General features: G+C 46.1%; 1 protein-coding gene across 8 annotated transcripts in view; it reads right to left on the reverse strand.

Moving 5' to 3' along the window:
* DTNB (dystrobrevin beta) overlaps positions 1-18,999 on the reverse strand; it is a 354,166-nt gene that overhangs the window by 223,493 nt on the left and 111,674 nt on the right. The window lies entirely within an intron of this gene.

Consider the following 18,999-nt stretch of genomic DNA (forward strand, 5'->3'; position numbering starts at 1 on the left):
CTATCTCTTTTTTGAATCCTGTTATAGGCTTGGCCTTCAGAGCATGGGCCTGCTAAACCCAGGGTTGTGAGTTCAATCCTTGAGGGGCCATTTAGGGATCTGGGCCAAAAATCAGTACTTGGTCCTGCTAGTGAAGGCAGGGGGCTGGAGTTGATGACCTTTCAAGGTCCCTTCCAGTTCTAGGAGATAGGTATATCTCCAATTTAAAAAAAAAAATCCTCTAGCAAGGAGTTCCACAGGCTGACTGTGCATTGTGTGAAGAAATACTTCCTTTTGTTTGTTTTAAATCTGTTGCCTATTCATTTCATTTGGTGATCCCCCGTTCTTGTGTTATGCGAAGGAGTAAATAACACTTCTTTATTTACTTTCTCCACATCAGTCATGATTTTATAGACCTCTATCATATCTCCCCTTAGTCATCTCTTTCCCAAACTGAAAAGTCCCAGTCATATTAATCTCTCCTCATACAGCAGCTGTTCCATACCCTTAATAATTTTTGTTGCCCTTTTCTGAACCTTTTCCAATTCCAATATATCCTTTTTTGAGATGGGATGACCACATCTGCACGCAGTATTCAAGATGTGGGCATACCATGGATTTATATAGAGGCAATATGATATTTTCTGTCTTAGAATGGAAAGAAATAAATTGGTGGATATTTTTGCAACATTGTTATAAAAAGTGACAAGATTGAGTCACAGCCTGGGTATAGGAGAAATAAGGTAGAATTGAAAATGACCCCCAGGTTACAGGCCTCAGAGCCTAGGAGAATGGAGGCGTGCTATCAACCATAATGGCAGTGGGAGAGAGTTTGTGAGGAAAGATTATGAGCTCAGTTTTATCTTTTATCTAAGTCAAATTTCAGATGACAGTGATCCATACAGGGTGAGATATCTGAGAGAGTGAGATATGCAAGACTGACCTGCAGGAGACTAGTCTGGATGAAGAAGTATATAAAAATTGTCATTTTAGAAGTGATAGTTAAACTTATGCAAATAGAGAAGAGAGGATACCCAGGGATAAAATGTAGAGTGAGAAGAGTAGGCAGACAAGAACAATTTTTCTAGGAAGTGGAGGAGAAAGACACCAAATGACACACTAAAAAAAGAAAAGCCTGTGGTAGAAGAATGAAAAGAGGACAGTCACAGAAAATAAGAAAGAATATCAAGGAGGAGGAAATGTCTGCAGCCAGGTCAAACAGGATGAGGATTAAGCACTGAGACTTAGTTAAGAAGAAAAAGACAGAAGGTTGAAACTATAGCTCAGATGGCAGTGATGTTGAGAGAGAGAAGTGCTTTGAAGAACTTGCTGCTACAGTAACGACTGTCATTCACATTTCTATTTTCAGATTGTCCTCCTAGACTTGACACCAACAGCTGTGTTTGTAAAAAGGATGATATACGGCAGAGGTGGCCAAACTTACTGACCCTCTAAGCCGCATACAACAATCTTCAGTAGTTCAAGAGTCAGGGCATGTCTGCAGGGGCTCAGGGCTTCAGCCCCACAGTGGGGTGTTGGGACTAAGGGTTTGTGCCCTGTGGGGAGGAGGGTCTCAGGGCTTCAGCTCTGAGGGAGGTCCCTGTCTGAGTTTGAGGGGCTCCGCAAGCCACACTTCAACTGTAAAAGAGTTGCTGTTTGACCACCCCCTATATATGGCTAAGAAACTTCATTCTATCCTGAAAGACTTGGGCTGGCCACACTGATCTAGAGACAGCCTCACTCTTCACGTCTGCTTTCCACTGGAACAATGGAGTTGTCATGAATGAGATTAGTGAGCAGGAGCGGCGTCAGGGTTTTTGGCGCTCTAGGCGCAGGGCCGGCTCTACCCATTTTGCCGCCAGTCCCGCGGCTCCGGTGGACCTCCCGCAGGCGTCCCTGCGGAGGGTCCACTCATCCCGTGGCTCCGGTGGACCTGCCGCAGGCATTCCTGCGGAGGGTCCACTGGTCCCGGGGCTCCGATGGACCTGCCGCAGGTGTGCCTGCGGATGCTCCACCGGAGCCCCGGGACCAGCGGACCCTCCACAGGCACGCCTGCGGGAGGTCCACCGGAGCCGCCTGCCGCCCTCCCGGCGAAATGCCACCCCCCCCAAATCCTGGCGCCCTAGGCGACTGCGTAGGTTGCCTAAATGGAAGGGCCGGCCCTGTTAGTGAGCACTAAAAACAAAAGCTTTCTTTGTAGCTAGCCCATGAATGAGGAACTCCTGGAACACATCAGAATGATCACAAAAACTCACTGCTATCAGAATGGAACGTAACACACCCTCCAATCTAGCTTCCACAATTGACCGGGTACATACACAAGCATTCCCTCCCCACCTAGGGGAAAGAAACTGACATCTTAGGTTTTTCTTTTAAAATCCTTGGAAGGCTCATCCTTGGACTAACTCTCCTGAGAGCTGGCTGGAGAAAATCTCAGAAAGATAGGTCTGAATTTGAATTTCAGTGAAAGTTGCAGCACATTTCCCAAGACAATGAATATGTCTTTCTAAGCTCTGCAAATGAGGCATTTTGCTCCACTCATCTTGTAGGGTTTATCCACCATCTCCCCAAACAGATGATGGCCTTTGGAGGGCAAGTGGAAAAAAGTTACATACCTTCTTGTAACTGCTTTTCTTTGAGATGTGTTGCATATGTCCATTATTCTGTAGATATGTGCATACCTTGTGCACTGGTGCTGGAGTTGGCAGCCCCACCCATGGCCAAGATCTTCGTGACCCAACTAAGGATATAAAGGGCAGAGTCACCCCACCCCTTCTTCAGTTCCTTTGCACTGGAACCCAATGATAGACTCCGACACATCAGGGAAGGATGGTGGGTCACGTAATTGATATATGAAACACATCGCGAAGAACAACCATTACAGGATGGTAAATAATCATTTGTTCTTCAAGTGGTTGCATTATGATACAGAGAATGCCCAAGCTGTTAACGTAGGAGGAGGGGCTCAGAGCCTTATAGAAAGAGGGACTGTAGGACTGCCTTGCCTAGATCTGCATCTTCCCTCAAGTTGCAAAGTGCATATGGTCTAGTGAAAGTATGAACTGAGGACCATGTTGCTGATCTACATACGTCCATAACAGGGATGTGTGCCAGAAATGCTGTTGAGATTGAATATGCTCTGAGCAAGTGTGCTGTGAGTCTATAAGGAGATATTACTCCTTCAGCAGCATAAGCCATTACGATGAAGAGCCTGTGTTGTGACTGGATGATGCCTCACTCATTCTGCATATGACAAGAACAGCTAGGAAGAACCCTGCAAGGGCTTTATCCTATCCAAGTAAAAACTCAACATGTGCCAAACACTGAGGATGTGGAGTTTTCTCTCATACCTGTTCACATGCAACTTTGGAAAGAAAACTAGCAGACAGATTGGATTATGTGGCAGTCAGAGACCACCGTGGAGAGGAACTTCCAAGGAGCCTAAGCCAGACTTTGTCCTTCTGAAGAACGTGTAAGGTGGATCAGTGACCAATGCATTCGGTTCACTAACCCTCTTGGCAGAGATGATGGCCACTTAAAATACTACCTTCACTAGTAAGTGTAGAAAGGAGCACAGTGCCAAAGACTCTGAAAGAGGGTCCATAAGCACAGACAACTCCAAATTCAGATCCCACAGAGGTGTTGGGTCTCAGACTGCTGGAAATAATCTGTTTAGAACTTTCACGAATCTGGTCATGATGGAGGGAGTAAAAATAGTCCTGCCACTTATATGAGGATGGAAAGCCAAAGTCACCTCCAGATGCACCTTAACAGAGCTGAGCATCAGACCCAACTTCTTAAGGTACCAAAGATAGTCCAGGATTGTCTGAATGCTGGTCTGAGCTGGGGACACATTTTGGGAAGCTGTCCAGATGGAGAAATGCTTTTATTTACTCAAGTCAGTAGCTCTAGTGGAATATTTTCTATTGTTAAGGAGAACATTCTGGACAGCCACTGACCAATGCATTTCCTCCATACTCAGCCACCAGTGAACAATGCTGTGAAGCTCAGCCCTTGAGGATCTGGAGGCAGCACTCGTCCATGACTGTGCATTAGGAGGTCCTCTGTCCCTGGCAACATGAAGAGTTCCTGAGTGGACAACTTGCAGAGGTCTGAATACCACATCTGCCTTGATGAGGCTGGAGCTGTAAGGACCAATTTGCCATGTTTCTTTCTTGAGCTTGATAATGACCCTGGGAATCAGGGACACGGGTGGGAGTGCATAAAAGAGGTGCTTGTCCCATGGACAAAGGAAAGTCTCTGATATGGATCAGGTGGCTGTGACCTGCCCTGGAACAAAAGTGGGCACACTTCCTGTTCTGCTTTAGCAAAGCTTTTGATACGGTCTCTCACAGTATTCTTGACAGCAAGTTAAAAAAGTATGGGCTGGATGAATGGACTAGAAGGTGGATAGAAAGCTGGCTAGATTGTCGGGCTCAACTGGTAGAAATCAATGGCTCGATGTCTAGTTGGCAGCCAATATCAAGCGGAGTGCCCCAGGAGTCGGTCCTGGGGCTGGTTTTGTTCAACATCTTTATTAATGATCTGGATGATGGGACTAATTGCACCCTCAGCAAGTTCGCAGATGACACTAAACTGGGAGGAGAGGTAGATACGCTGGGGGGTAGGGATAGGGTCCAGAGTTACCTAGACCAATTGGAGAATTGGGCCAAAAGAAATCTGATGAGGTTCAACAAGGACAAGTGCAGAGTCCTGCACTTAGGAAGGAAGAATCCCATGCATCGCTACAGGCTGGGGACCAACTGGCTAAAGAGCAGTTCTGCAGAAAAGGACCTGGGGATTACAGTGGACAAGAAGCTGGATATGAGTCGGCAGTGTGCCCTTGTTGCCAAGAAAGCCAATGGCATATTGGGCTGTACTGGTAGGAGAATTGCCAGCAGATCGAGGGAAGTGATTATTCCCCTCTATTCGGCACTGGTGAGGCCACACCTGGAGTATTGCATCCAGTTTTGGTCCCCTCACTACAGAAGGGATGTGGACAAATTGGAGAGAGTCCAGCGGAGGGCAACGAAAATAATTAGGGGACTGGGGCACATGACTTACAAGGAGAGGCTGAGAGAACTAGGGTTATTTAGTCTGCAGAAGAGAAGAGTGAGAGGGGATTTGATAGCAGCCTTCAATTAGCTGAAGGGGGGTTCCAAAGAGGATGGAGCTAGGTTGTTCTCCGTGGTGGCAGATGACAGAACAAGAAGCAATGGTCTCAAGTTGCAGTGGGGGAGGTCTAGGTTGGATATTCGGAAACACTATTTCACTAGAAAGCTCGGCTTGACAAAGCTTTGGCTGGGATGATTTAGTTGGTGTTGGTCCTGCTTTGAGCAGGGGATTGGACTAGATGACCTCCTGAGATCTCTTCCAACCCTAATATTCTATGGTTCTATGATATCCTATAAAAATTCATTCCATGAGAGGATCCATCTATCTATGCGAAGAGTAGGAGCAGCCTGTTGGTCCTAGACTGGTGAAGTTGATACTCTTCGGACCTGCTAAACAGGATATCATGCGGGTTTCATGAACTGTCCATTTCCTGCTGCTCTTAGGAAGGGTAGCAACTACCATTTTCTTCAGGAACTTTCTTCTAATTTGGTGAGAGAGGTAAAGCGTAGTTTTCCACAAAACGAGGCTATGGTGACAGGACTGCAATATTTGATTGGAAAACTACCTGAGCAGTTCACAAGAGTAGAGGAGTGACCAGTTAACAAATAATTGGGAATACATTCTTCCCCCACGACTTTTCCCTGGATTAAATATCACTACTAAAGTAATCTTCTTTGCAAAGGAACAGGTCAGATATATTTTATTGTCTGCATCATCTTTTAAAGAAAAATCCAAAGAAACAAGTTAGTCAGATAATTTGCTGACGTTCATATACAATTAATTTGTTAGGTGCCTCAATATAAGCACAGATAAAGACATGATCCCTGTTCCAAGGAGTTTACAATCTATTAAAATCTTTCTAAAAATATAAATAACTAGCTAGGGTGACAGGGCAGTCAAGTGTAAAAAGGAGAAAAATAACTTTTCACACTACTAGGGTGTTTTCCTACATTTTTTCCTCTTTTACAGAGGGAAGGAGGGAAGTAGAGTGTAGGAATTTCTTCCACTTGGATTTACAATGGCTTCTTCTTCAGTCAAAACTCTATTTTCTTCCATGGACCTTATTTCTACAGAAAGCTAACAAAATGGATTAGAAGGCCCACTGAATCATAGGCGCCGACTTATATGGGGCTCTGGGGCTTTAGCCCCAGGAATAAATCCCAAGCAGGGGCTCTGCCCCACCAATGTTTTTTCTCCCCTGCTTGGAGCGCCCCCCCGCCGCCGCCGCCAGGGCTGGAGAGCTTCCCCCCTCCCCTCCCCGCCCGGCCCCAGAGAGCTTAACTGCCTGAACGCAGGCAGCTGCGTCTGCGTGTCTCAGTCTCTTCCTTGCCGCTCAGCAGTCAGCAGTGAGTGCAAGCTGCTGCTGACTGTTGCTGACTGTACCATCTCCGAGTGGAGGGGGATGGGGAGGGGGGCCCGCCGTGCTGGTGGCAGCCCTCTCCTCTGCCCCACCCCGGAGGCTGGAGGCTTAAACGCAGGCATGTCTCTCTCCCTTGCCTTGCCTGTTGCCTCTGCTGCTGCCGGCTGCTGTTGCTTGCTGGAGCACTGGCCGGGGGAGGGGAGGGGGCTGTGCCATGTTTGGCATCCCTCCCCTCCCCCTACCTGGAGGAGATGCAAAGGGCACTTCTGGCCAGGACTCGGAGACTGACCTCACCCACTTGAGCAGGTCCTGGTCTTCCGTGAGTGTTTGACCCTATGATCCCCCCCCAGCCCCCACTCCTGCCCAACGGTGGGGAAGGGGCAGCCCCATGCCATCCCCTCCCACCGTCCCCCCCCCCCACTGAAGCTACGGTGAGGGGCTGCAGGCTGCAGCAGGGGTCAGGGAGGCAGGAAGCCATATGTGAAGGCAGTGCCCCTCCCCTCCAGCATCCACCCACCACAGGGCAGATGGGGGAAGGGGGATTCATAGACCTACCTGAGCAGCTGGGGCTTGGGTGAATTTTATGACACCCTGCTCCCCTGCCCCATAGCCATCACCATGCAGACCCCACTTCTGCCCCATGCTGGGCAAGGGGCAGCCCCATCCACAGTGAAGTTATGGTGAGGGGCAGCAACATGGAAGGCCACCTGTGATGGCAACCCCCACCCCCTAGTACCCATCACAGGGGAGGTGAGTGGGCTTTCTGGACCTGAGGGGCCCTAGGAAGGAACATATGCAGTGATTGTGGTGCAGAGTGAGTGTGCTGTGGGGGGCAGGGGGGAGAGGAGGGGTCCCTCCCCTGGAGCTTGCTGCTGCCAGTGGTGGTGATGGGGAGTCCTCTCTGGCCCTAGCCCTGGGGCAGCCTGTCTGCACCCCAAGTTCCTCATCCTCAGCCCTGCCTCACCCCAAAGCCTGCACCCCCAGCACCGAGCACGCTCCTGCACTGTGAACCCCTCATCCCCAGCCCCACCCCAGAACCCTCACCTGAGGGGAAAAACATGCAACTTAAATTTGGTGGTCAGTTTGGAGTATCATTGTATTTAGCACAATATTTGATTATTTTACACCCTTCAAAGTATGTAACTGGTCGTATACAGGTGTTTTCTCTGAATACTGTCTGTGTGCCTCAGTTTCCCCAATGCATTTCTTAAGGCTCTAGATGGTGGGATAAGGGGGTGTGATTGTTGTAAAGCCCTAGAGGGCCAGTGTGATGCTGTCTGCACAGAGAATGGCTGACACCCTGTCTCCAGGCAACTGATGGCCTGGGCCACTCTCCTGCAAGGTGCCAACTGAAGGTGTTGGAGAACAAAGAGATCAGGTGGCCTCCTAATGCTTGGAAAAGAGACAAAGGCCAGAGGAGGGAGTGTCAGTGCCTGTGCAGACTTCTGGGAAGCGCATGGTGTGGAAGGGGATGCTGGGATGCTTTGGAACAACTCCATACAAAGCCAGTCAGGACTCTGGGGGAGCCTCCTCTCTGAGCATACTGTCTCCAGGGCAAGAAGCTTACACCTTCCTGGGTCTGACCTCAGAGCATTCAGCATGCCCTTCCACACTGTGCACTTTCCGCAGCGAGTCTGCCCAGGCAGGTCCTGGGGCAACCAGAGGTCCCTGCACCCCAACTCCGCAGTCAGATGTGACTCTCAGCCAGACAGTAAAACAGAAGGTTTATTAGATGACAGGGATACAGTCTAAAACAGAGCTTGTATGTACAGAAAACAGGACCCCTCAGTCAGGTCCATCTTGGGGGGTGGGGAGCCCAGACCCAAGTTCTGGGCCTCTCCCGATTTCCCCAGCCAGCTCCAAACTGACACTCCCTCATCTGGCCTTTGTGTCTCTTCCGGACAAGGAGGCCACCTGATCTCTTTGTCCCCAACACCGTCAGTTGGCACTTTGCAGGGGAAACTGAGGCACCCACACAGTATTCAGAGAAAACATTAAGAACATTCCCACTTTGTCACAACAGGTGCAACAAAATTTAATACCGTATATTAGGTATTAATAGACAAGTGCTGCTTCTGACTTTCCACTTTTAATTGACCCTTGTAATCTTGTGGTGCTGACGCATTGTAGCTTCATTTTATATCAGTTTACAGGGTGAGAGCGCGGGGGGGGAGGGCACCATTTTGGGCCCCACCAAAAATTATACGAACCTGCCGCCTATGCTGACTGAATGTAATACTATTGGTATTATATTGCACATCTCCTCAAAAACTGAAGCATGTCTCTCAAAAATGATGTCCTAGGTTTCTTTAGAATAGCGTTACTGATTAAAGAAAACTTGATCTGATGCCTTGTGAGAGAAGAGAATTTCTCTTACCTGTAAGTGGTATTTTTCCAATGGAATAAACTCAATCCACAACTTAATGGATTTTTGTTTATCTCACATAAGAACAACGATAGGCAACCAAGGAAATGACAATTTTTTTGGGTGCCAATCCAGGTGTCCTCAAGCTTCTCTCAAGTACCCCAGCTGTATCTGCCATATTACTTAACTAGAATACTTACAAACTACAAAGAAGATGAGCATCTGATTGGAAGGAAAAGTTAGCCAACAAAGGTGCTCCACTCTGACAAGGTGCAATCAAAAAGAAACTTTTTATAGTGCTGTCAATCAATGAATGGTTCCAGAACTAGAAAAAACACACTAACTAGAAACTCACAAACACTATCCAGGAATGAAAAATTACAGAGTTAAAAAAATAGAAGCAAAGAATGAGACTCAAACAAACAAAAAAACACAAAAGATGGGTCATTGTGGATTGAGCTTATTTCATCTGAGAAACACCATTTACAGGTTAGAAAAGTTGTCTATTCCTTAAGTGAATAAGCTCAGTCAGCAATTTAATGGGATCTTTATAACAATCTTATAACCACAACAAAGGGAGAGGTATAGGATTACTTTTCAAGCATTGCAATTAGAACTACTCTAGTGAAGAATGCTTTGGGGGAGGTATGTACATAAATGTAAGTACAAACACCATGCTTATAGCTTCACAAATCTATTCTACAAATATTTCTCAACCTGTGAGGTAACAGCACCTCTAAGCAATTGCATACCCACAGTGAGCAGGGTTTACCCTAGGCAAAGAGAAGTTCCTTACCATCAACTGTTCTTCAAAAGTCAGTCACATATGTGAACTCACACCTGTAGGATATGCTGCCCCTTGGTGATAAGCCACAGAACGCTCTTCAAAGCCAAGCCCAAGGAGGAGGGGTGTGCAGACACCCTCCTGTGACATTGACTTTCAAGACTATGAGGGAGTACACATACTGTCAGGAGTAAGGCCCTGTGGCTGCGCCTGCTCAGTACTCCTGACATCCTAACGAGCCAGCTACACTGCCTGACGGACCGCCCTGCTTGACTGGCTGAGGAAGCTAGCAGGCCAGTTCTTAAGCTCAGCAGCAGCGGCTCACTGGCTGCTCAATGCACATGCCCACAGACTCTCTGCCTCTCTGTGCTTCTTTCTCACCAAGCCCTGGTCCTGCTCTGCTCCCCTACAGCTCCTGCCCTGCACCCAGTCTTTTTTCCATCCTGCCCCAGCCTTGTTCCTACCTCAGAACCAGCCCTGGTCCTGCCTTCCCTAACTTCGGGTAATCCAGTTCTGAGTTTTGGCTCTGATTCCTGACTGTGACTCTCTTGCAACCCTTGGCAATGACATTTAGACTCTGACTCTAGTTAGGATCTTTAGCTCTGCTTCCTGGTACTGGCCCTGTCTTGACCCCTGGCTCTGGCATTCAGACTCCAACCGCTGGGCCTGACTCTCGCTCCAACCATTAGGCCTGACCGCCTATGACCCAGTCTCCTGACATATACATCCCACCACTACCCACAAATGCATCAGTTTCTTCTCCTGAACTGCAGAGTGCTGATCAAACAAAAAACTCCAAGGCAAAGGTGGACAGGAAGCATGAATACATGAAGGCAATTCTTAAATAATAAGTTACTAGTGAGTAACCTCTCTTCTTCAAAGGACTCTGTATTCCACTTGGCTAAAACTAGTGATCAGTACTGCCTGGGCGGAAGGTGGATGAAGAGTTTATAACAACATATGCGTGGTAGCACTACCCTGACAAATAGAGCATTGGAGCATGATGCTAAGTCTAAAGAACAGCAATTGGAGAAAGTAGGCACTACATTTTAAGCTGTTCTCTGCTGATTTCCAGTATTAGGAATTGCCTAAGACATGGCACAGAAGCTGCAATGGCTCTATTCAAATGAGTCCTTAACCCTGTAGGCCCTGGTAACTTAGCTATGTTGTAACAGAGTTCTACACAAGCCTTAACCACTTAGATATCTCGGTGTTGACTGGTTCTCTTTAGCAGCTTTCCCTATATGCTACAAATAGCCTATTAATCTTTTAAACGGGCTTTGTATTCTTGGCATCCAAAGTGTGGAGATGTATGAGAACAATGACTGGGAAACAACTAAAGGAGAGAAATATACTGGCTAAGGTGCATTAAGCTAGAATGAGGTCTATGCACCACTTAATTTTTGTGCACTACAGTGTAGGAGGGAATGGCCATTAGAGCTTGGAGCTCACTGACTCTTCTTGCTGATGTGATTATAGCCAACAAGAATGGTGTTTTAGGGAAGTGTACCTGAGAGATCCAAACGGAGTCCGCTTCAACTTGGTTTGCACCAAATCTAGATCCCAGGAAGGAGGTGGTTTTCTTACTCCAGGAAAAGCATTAGTAAGTCTTTTTAGGAATCTGGCTATTGTTTGATGGGAAAATACCATTTTGTTCTGAACAGGATGGCAGTGGGCTGAGAGAGCATCCAGGTGTATATTAATGCTGTTAGTGAGAGTCCTTGTGACTTAACATTAAACAGTCCAATATAGCATGAATTCCTGTTTGTGTCAGGGTAAGATTCTTGCTACTGGACCACATGGAGAACCTTTTCCATTTTTGGAGATAGCACTTCATAGTGGACTTCATCCTTGTCCAGAGCAATCCTGATCAGTGACCATCACTGTAGGTTATTATCCAGGCCAAAAGGCAAGATGTCTCTGGGTTGATATGAAGAAATTGGCTGCTCCTCTGAGGAAGGAGGTCGATCTGGAGACAGTGGAAGTGGGAAAGGAGATTCTTTGGGAACTTTAGGAGCTCTGTATTCCAGTGTTGTCTTCACCATAATACGGCCATATGAATCATTGTTCTGTCTCTCTATCTTCCATAACACTGGGAAGGAGTGGGATTGGAGGCTTCCACTGCAACCCAGAAGAAATCATCTGACAATGACTTTCCAGTCTTTGCCTAATCACTTCACATTTTCTCTGGAGATGAAGAGCTCCATTTATGACTCTTCTCCTGAATATGGAGATGGTTACTAACAGTGTCAAGAATCATTCAAGTTCATAGAATCATAAAAGTGTAGGACTGGAATGGACCTCAATAGGTATTCTAATCCAATCCTCTGCACTCAAGGCAGGACTAAGTAATAACTAGACCATTCCTGATTCTGGACTTTCTCCAATTTGTCCACATCCTTCCTGAAATGTTTCGCCCAGAACTGAACATAGTATTCCAGCTCAGGCCTAATCAGCACGGAGTAGAGTGGAATAATTACTTCTCGTGTCTTGCTTACAACACTCCTGCTATGATGTTTGCATTTTTTTGCAACAGTGTTACACTGTTGATTCATATTTAGCTTGTGATCCACTATGACCCTCAGATCCCTTTCTGCAGTACTCCTTTCTAGGCAGTTATTTCCCATTTTGTATGTGTGCAACTGATTGTTCCTTCCTAAGTGGAGTGCTTTGCATTTGTCCTTATTGAATTTCATCCTATTTACTTCAGACCATTTTTAATTTTAATCCTATCCTTCAAAGCACTTTCAATCCCTCCCAGCATGGTATTGTCTGCAAACATTAAAAGTGTACTCTCTATGCCATTACCTAAATAACTGATGAAGATATTGAACAGGAGACTGATTTCTGTGGGACCCCACTAGATATGCTCTTCCAGCTTGATTGTGACCCACTGATAACTACTCTCTGGGAACAGTTTTCCAAGTTATGCACCCACCTTACAGCAATTCCCTCTAGGCTATATTTCCCTAGTTCGTTTATGAGAAGGTCACGCAAGACAGTGGGTAAGTCTACACTACCTGCCAGATCGGTGGGTAGCGATCGATCTATCAGGGATCGATTTATCGCGTATAGTGTAGACGCAATAAATCGATCCCCGATCCCTCTCCCATCGATTGCTGAACTTCAGCAGTGCGAGAGGTGGAAGCAAAGTCGACGGGGGAGCTGCAGCCGTCGATCCAGCGTCACAAAGACACAAACAAAGTAATTTTAATTCAATCTAAGATACGTTGACTTCAGCTACGCTATTCTTGTAGCTGAAGTTGCGTATCTTAGATTGATCCCGCCGCTCCCTGTAGTGTATACCAGGCCAGTGTCAAAAGCCTTACTAAAGTCAAGATATACCACATCTACCGTTTCCCCCTATCCACAAGGTTTGTTACCCTCTCAAAGAAAGCTATTAGGTTGGTTTGACATGATTTGTTCTTGACAAACCCATTCTGACTGTTACTTATTATCCCTCATGCATCCGACAAAGTGGGTATTCACCCACGAAAGCTCATGCTCCAAAACGTCTGTTAGTCTATAAGGTGCCACAGGACTCTTTGCTGCTTTTACAGATCCAGACTAACACGGCTACCCCTCTGATACTTATTATCTTATTATCTTCTGGGATCGCCTAATTTTGGCAATTAATTTGGCAATTGATCTTTGATTATCAGCAGGTAAGTATGCCCAGTGATCTGTGATGGGATGTTAGATGGGTTGGGATCTGAGTCACTACAGAGAATTCTTTCCTGGGTGCTGGCTGGTGAGTCTTGCCCACATGCTCAGGGTTTAACTGATCGCTATATTTGGGGTCGGGAAGGAATTTTCCTCCAGGGCAGATTGGCAGAGGCCCTGGAGGTTTTTCGCCTTCCTCTGCAGCATGGGGCATGGGTCAATTGCTGGAGGATTCTCTGCAGCTTGAGGTCTTCAAACCACAATTTGAGGACTTCAATAACTCAGACATAGGTTAGGGGTTTGTTATAGAAGTGGATGGGTGAGATTCTGTGGCCTGCATTGTGCAGGAGGTCAGACTAGATGATCATAATGGTCCCTTCTGACCTTAAAGTCTATGAGATGTTTGCAATTTGATTACTTGATTTACTCCATATCATTTCAGGCACTGAAGTTCCGCTGACTAGTCTGTAATTCCTCAGATTGGCTTTATTCCTTATTGTTGGTCCTGCATTGTCTTGCTCAGGGAAATTTGCCTGCACATTCATCTCCTCCTCATGATGTAGCCCTATGTAGTTGATCCTGTGTTTGATTCACCAATGCCAAAGAGTTTTCTTGCTTCAACTAATGTAGGGACCACACCCATTCCTGTTTTATGTAATACAGGGCCATGGTATTGTCTGTTAGGACCTGTTCTACTTAGCACTAAAGACATGGTAGAAAGGCCTTGAGAGCATAGCAAAAAGCCCTGAATTCCAGATGGTTGATGGCTCTGCTGCTTCCAATTCGTCAAATTTAAACTTCTTATTCTTCCCTTTAAAGCTCTGCACAATTCCATTGTGATCTACACCTCAAACCGAAATTCTTATCCTCGTTGCTCAATCATCTATGCTACCCTCTGCCTCTTTCATTTTCTCCCATCTTTGTGTTTTCTTAAATGAAATATCCAAAGCTCCATGTCTCGCAGTCATATTCGAGTGAGGTGATTATATTTTGATCCTGAGGCAGACTCCATGCTCCCTCCAAAGCCTGTGAGTGAGCCTGCTAAATGCCAAGCTGGCCTTTGCCAGGCACTGAATGATCTCATCATACATTGCATTGCTGGTAAGTATGCTACCCAGTTAGCAGAATTTCCTGACCGAGCTGAAGGGTGTGTTGTCAATTGTGATGATGGGATCATGAGATCAATGATGCTGGTAGTATGGTGCTGACTGGTTATGAAACTGAAGCATGCTGAGGCATAGGCAGAACCATCCATGATAAGTTGAATGTCCTTAAGCATGTGTGCAATGAGGGCACAGTCGTCAGCAAACAGGAGCTCTCTTAATAGCTGTTCAGTTACCTTGGGGCAAGCCCTGAGTTTTAGATCGAATAGACCCCCAACCAATCTGAACTGGATGTGTACACCTCTGTCAAAGTCCTGGAATGTGAACAAGAACATGGCTTAAAAGACCACCGCATCTTTGTTCGGTGCTGCTGATGACAGGGAAGCCTTCTGTTGAGTCACCACGGACCATCACCCTGGCCATCATGTCATCGTGAAATGAGCAGATGACCACAATCATCTTCTCTGGGCAACCAAATTCATGAAAAAGTTTTCGTAGGCTCTTGTGATTCACCATGTTGAAGGCTTTGATCAGGTTAAAAACCACCATGTACAGGTCCTTGTTCTGTTCACAAACCTTCTGTTGTATTTGTCAGGCTGGAAAAATCATGTCCATGATGCCACAGCCAGCACAAAAGCCACACTGTGACTCTGGACGCAATGTGTCCATTGGGTGAACACAAACCTGTTGAAAACTCCTAGGGCATATAGTCTTGATGCATTTCCTGACCGAGTGAGAACCTCCACATTTGTACACTTCAGGCAGAATGCAGATGGGGTCTTGAGACTTGCCCATGGATAGTTGCTTGATAGCCTTAGTAACTTTGCCTAAAGAAGGGTCCACAGACAGCTCCTTCAGGACAACACATTGTGGGAGTGAGTCAATGGCTTCATCAGACATAGTAGATTGACAGTTAAGGAGACTCGTAAAGCGCTCTGCCCAGTGATAGAGAAAATTGCTTTTGTCTGTGAACATCCAGTTACCATCTGCTGTGAGGACAGGGGCTGTACCCACTGGATTTTGGGTAATACACAGCATGGAGACCTTCGCAGAAGGCCTTCACATCATGTTTGTCAACCCCTTCCTGCAGAGCTGCAGCCTTTTGCTCCCATCAGTGTTTCATTAGCCTTAATCGGGTTTGAAGTGCATGTCTGGCCTGATGGCACCTGGTCTCCTTCATTACTGATTTCTTGTCCAAGATGTAGGACTTGAGTGTGATGTGCATTGTCTCCAGTAGCCAGGCTATCTCAGGATCATTCTCATCAAACCAGTTGTGGTGTTTCCGCCTTACAAAGCCAAGAACCTTGGATGCCACATGATATGTGACATCTCTGAGCTTCTGCCAGGTTGCCTCAATATCTGTGGAGTTCTCTGGGACCTCAGCTAATGCAATCTCCAGTATATGTTTCAACTTGGATTGTTTGCTAGAGTCTTTCATGGAAGCCACACTGATCTTTTTCACTGGTTTGAGGCATCTTCTCGGATGCTTTGGTGAGAAGTGTGGCAACATGATGCTTCTCACAAGTCAGTAATCTGACCAGCGTTCACCATCTCTCAAAGAGCAGGTGGTGTACACATCTTTAATGTCTTTAGACTGTACAATTACATAGTCCAGTATGTGCCACTGTCTGCACATGGATGCATCCATGTTGTCTTATATTTATTGGCCTATGGGAAGACAGTGTTGGTAATAGTGAGACTGAACTTGGTACACTTGGAGAGAAACAGTTGGCCATTGGAGTTTGACCTTTCAAAGCTGTGATGACCTAGCCCCTTCTTCCATGTATCTAAGTCAGCTCCCACAGGAGCACTAAAATCTCCAAGGACAATAAGTTTATCCTGGTATGGCACCCCTCTGATGATCCTGCTAAGATCTTCATAAAACACCTCCTTGATCTCGGTGTACGAGTCATTGTCAGTGCACAGTCACTGATAATGGTGGCATACTGGTTTCTATGTGGAGCACTATAAGTCAGTCATTGACTCTCTTGGGGAGTGAAACAAGCTTGTGAGCAATGTTGGACCATATGACGAACCCTACCTCTGACTGTCTTGGAGGGCAGTGATGTCTATGTTATACCTCTTCAGTGTTTTAGCAACAAGGGTCGTCCTACGTTCCAGTCTTTGCTCATTGTCAAGAAGAGTTCTGACATTCCATGAACCAAATTGGTGTCAAGTATCAGAGGAGTAGCCGTGTTAGTCTGGATCTGTAAAAGCAGCAAAGAGTCTTGTGGCACTTTATAGACTAACAGACGTTTGGGAGCATGAGCTTTCGTGGGTGAATACCCACTTCGTCAGATGCATCCGACGAAGTGGGTATTCACCCATGAAAGCGCATGCTCCCAAACGTCTGTTAGTCTATAAGGTGCCACATGAACCAAATTGTCAGCTTGAATTTGTGTTTTATTTTGACCACTGAGTTGAATGACTAGCCAGGAGTAGTAGCCTGACAGATACAGAAAGTGCAGGCTATGTTTAGGATTCATGTTCAGTTCCCTTTCCCCAGATTGGGGAGAGGAGCGCTGTGCCTAAAAAAGGCCAGCTCTATCACCTAAGGTGGATAAGAACTCCTTATCTACCCTGATCTATGGAGAATGACCATCACCCTAAGGCCACCTGTGTGAAGAGTTGTAAATAAGGACTGCCAGCAGCATCCTCTGCCTGTCCCTGTCACCACTGGACTTTGGTAAGTTTATTGGGTTAAATTAGAATGAATTGGGTGTGTACACATCTATAGTCTGTGTAAAATATCCTTGTAATACTATTGCCCTGTCGTCACTCACTACTCCCCCATTTATTTCACCCACCTGTGACATCTTGTTTTAGAAAAAGATTATCAGTTTTTTGGGGGCAAGGACTGCTTCTGTAGAGTGTCTAGAACAATTGGGCCCTGACCTGGTTGGGGCCTCCAGGTGCTACATGCACCTTGAGATGCTGATACAACAGGTGAATGACATATCTCATGGTTACTTATTCCATTAAATGTGTGCGTGCATGTATTTATTACATACACACACATATTGTGCAGAAGTCCGTAGTTTGATGAATAGAGAAAAGCATAGAGAAAGGCACAAAGTTGGGAGAGGGAGAAGCAAACAAATAGGGCATTGAGGCTGGCACTCCTGGTAAAGCAGAGTGGATGGGGCAATGAGAAATAAGAGAAGATTGAGACATAGGCAAGGGCAGAGTCAGCAGGGTCATGAATGACACACAAGAAGTTTGAATTTGATATAGTGAACAAGGCATATTCACTGGAAACATTCTTAGAAGGGGATGACGTGGTCCATTTGACAGGCATGGAAGATAATTTTAGCTGCAGGATTTTGGACAGACTGGAGTATGACAGATATGGGTTTCAGGAAGACTTAAGTGGAAGACAATTTAGTAATCAAGGCAAAAGGCTATTGCAGTGGGGACAAGCAGTCTAGCTGCTGAAACAGGAAAGGTGGTAAGGTTTTTAATATGTTGAGGAAAAATTGAGAAGATTTGATCATACCTAAGAAGTGACAAGAAAAGATGAGGGAGAAATTCATTACCCAAGATTCTGGCCAAAAAAAAGGGGGGAGGGGGTTGGGTTAAGTCCTTGGTGAACCACTGGGTCCACAAATGATGACTGTCTCAAAAGTGGAAATTGTGATTTCTGAGACTGGAGGATGTTATGCCTCACAGAATGTGTTGACATATCTAGCATGCCAGTCAAAGACCAGGTTGCACACAATGCCTCACCACAAGAAGTATATCTGTTGTCCTTTTAGCCTTCTCCAGTTTTTCAAACCCTAATCACTTCTCAGAGAAATACCTTCTTGTGTAGGTGTAACTGGGAACTTGTAGCTAAGGAAAGCACTGGACATGGATGGAGAGAGCTAAGCCCTCATGTTGTTCATGGTGGGAGGCAGAAAGTGATTGGTGCACTCATGAGACACTCAGCAAGGACACCTGAACTGGCAACCAAAAATCTTCCACATCATCAACTGATAATACTTGTTAAAGTGCGACGCAAGTGAAAATCCTTTAAAAGTTGTCGACGAGCTTGTTCATTTGCAGAAATTGTTTTTTCTGAAGGTTATATTTTTTATTTTAAATCCTGTGTTGTTAATGATGTTAATATTCAAATTAAAAAGAAAAGTTTTAAAATAATAGGATTGTTCTAGATTATTGTTTAATTTTCTGTGTAATTATAGGGTCTTGTTTTCAGAAGTGATGAGCAACTACAATTCACACTGAAGTCAGTGGGATCTGGGGGTGTTTAGCTCCTCTGAGAATTAGGCCTGGTCTACACTAAAAAGGGGGTTCGAATTAGGGTACACAAATCCAGCTACGTGAATAGCGTAGCTGAATTCGAAGTACCCTAATTAGAACTACTCACCCGTCCAGACGCGGCGGGGTCGAACTCCGCGGCTCCCCCGTCGACTCCACCACCGCCGTTTGCAGTGGTGGAGTACCGGAGTCGACCGCGGCGCTTCCGGAGTTCGAACTATCACGTCTAGATCAGACGCGATAGTTCGAACTCCGAGAAGTCGAACTCACCGCGTCGACCCGGACGGTAAGTGTAGACTAGCCCTTAGTCCCTGAATGCTCTGGGACTAACACCATACAGTGGGAACAATCAGAGAAAGCAAACTCTAAGATC

The sequence above is a fragment of the Mauremys mutica genome, chromosome 3 (assembly GCF_020497125.1).
Source record: "Mauremys mutica isolate MM-2020 ecotype Southern chromosome 3, ASM2049712v1, whole genome shotgun sequence".
In the NCBI taxonomy this organism is placed as follows: Eukaryota; Metazoa; Chordata; order Testudines; family Geoemydidae; genus Mauremys; species Mauremys mutica.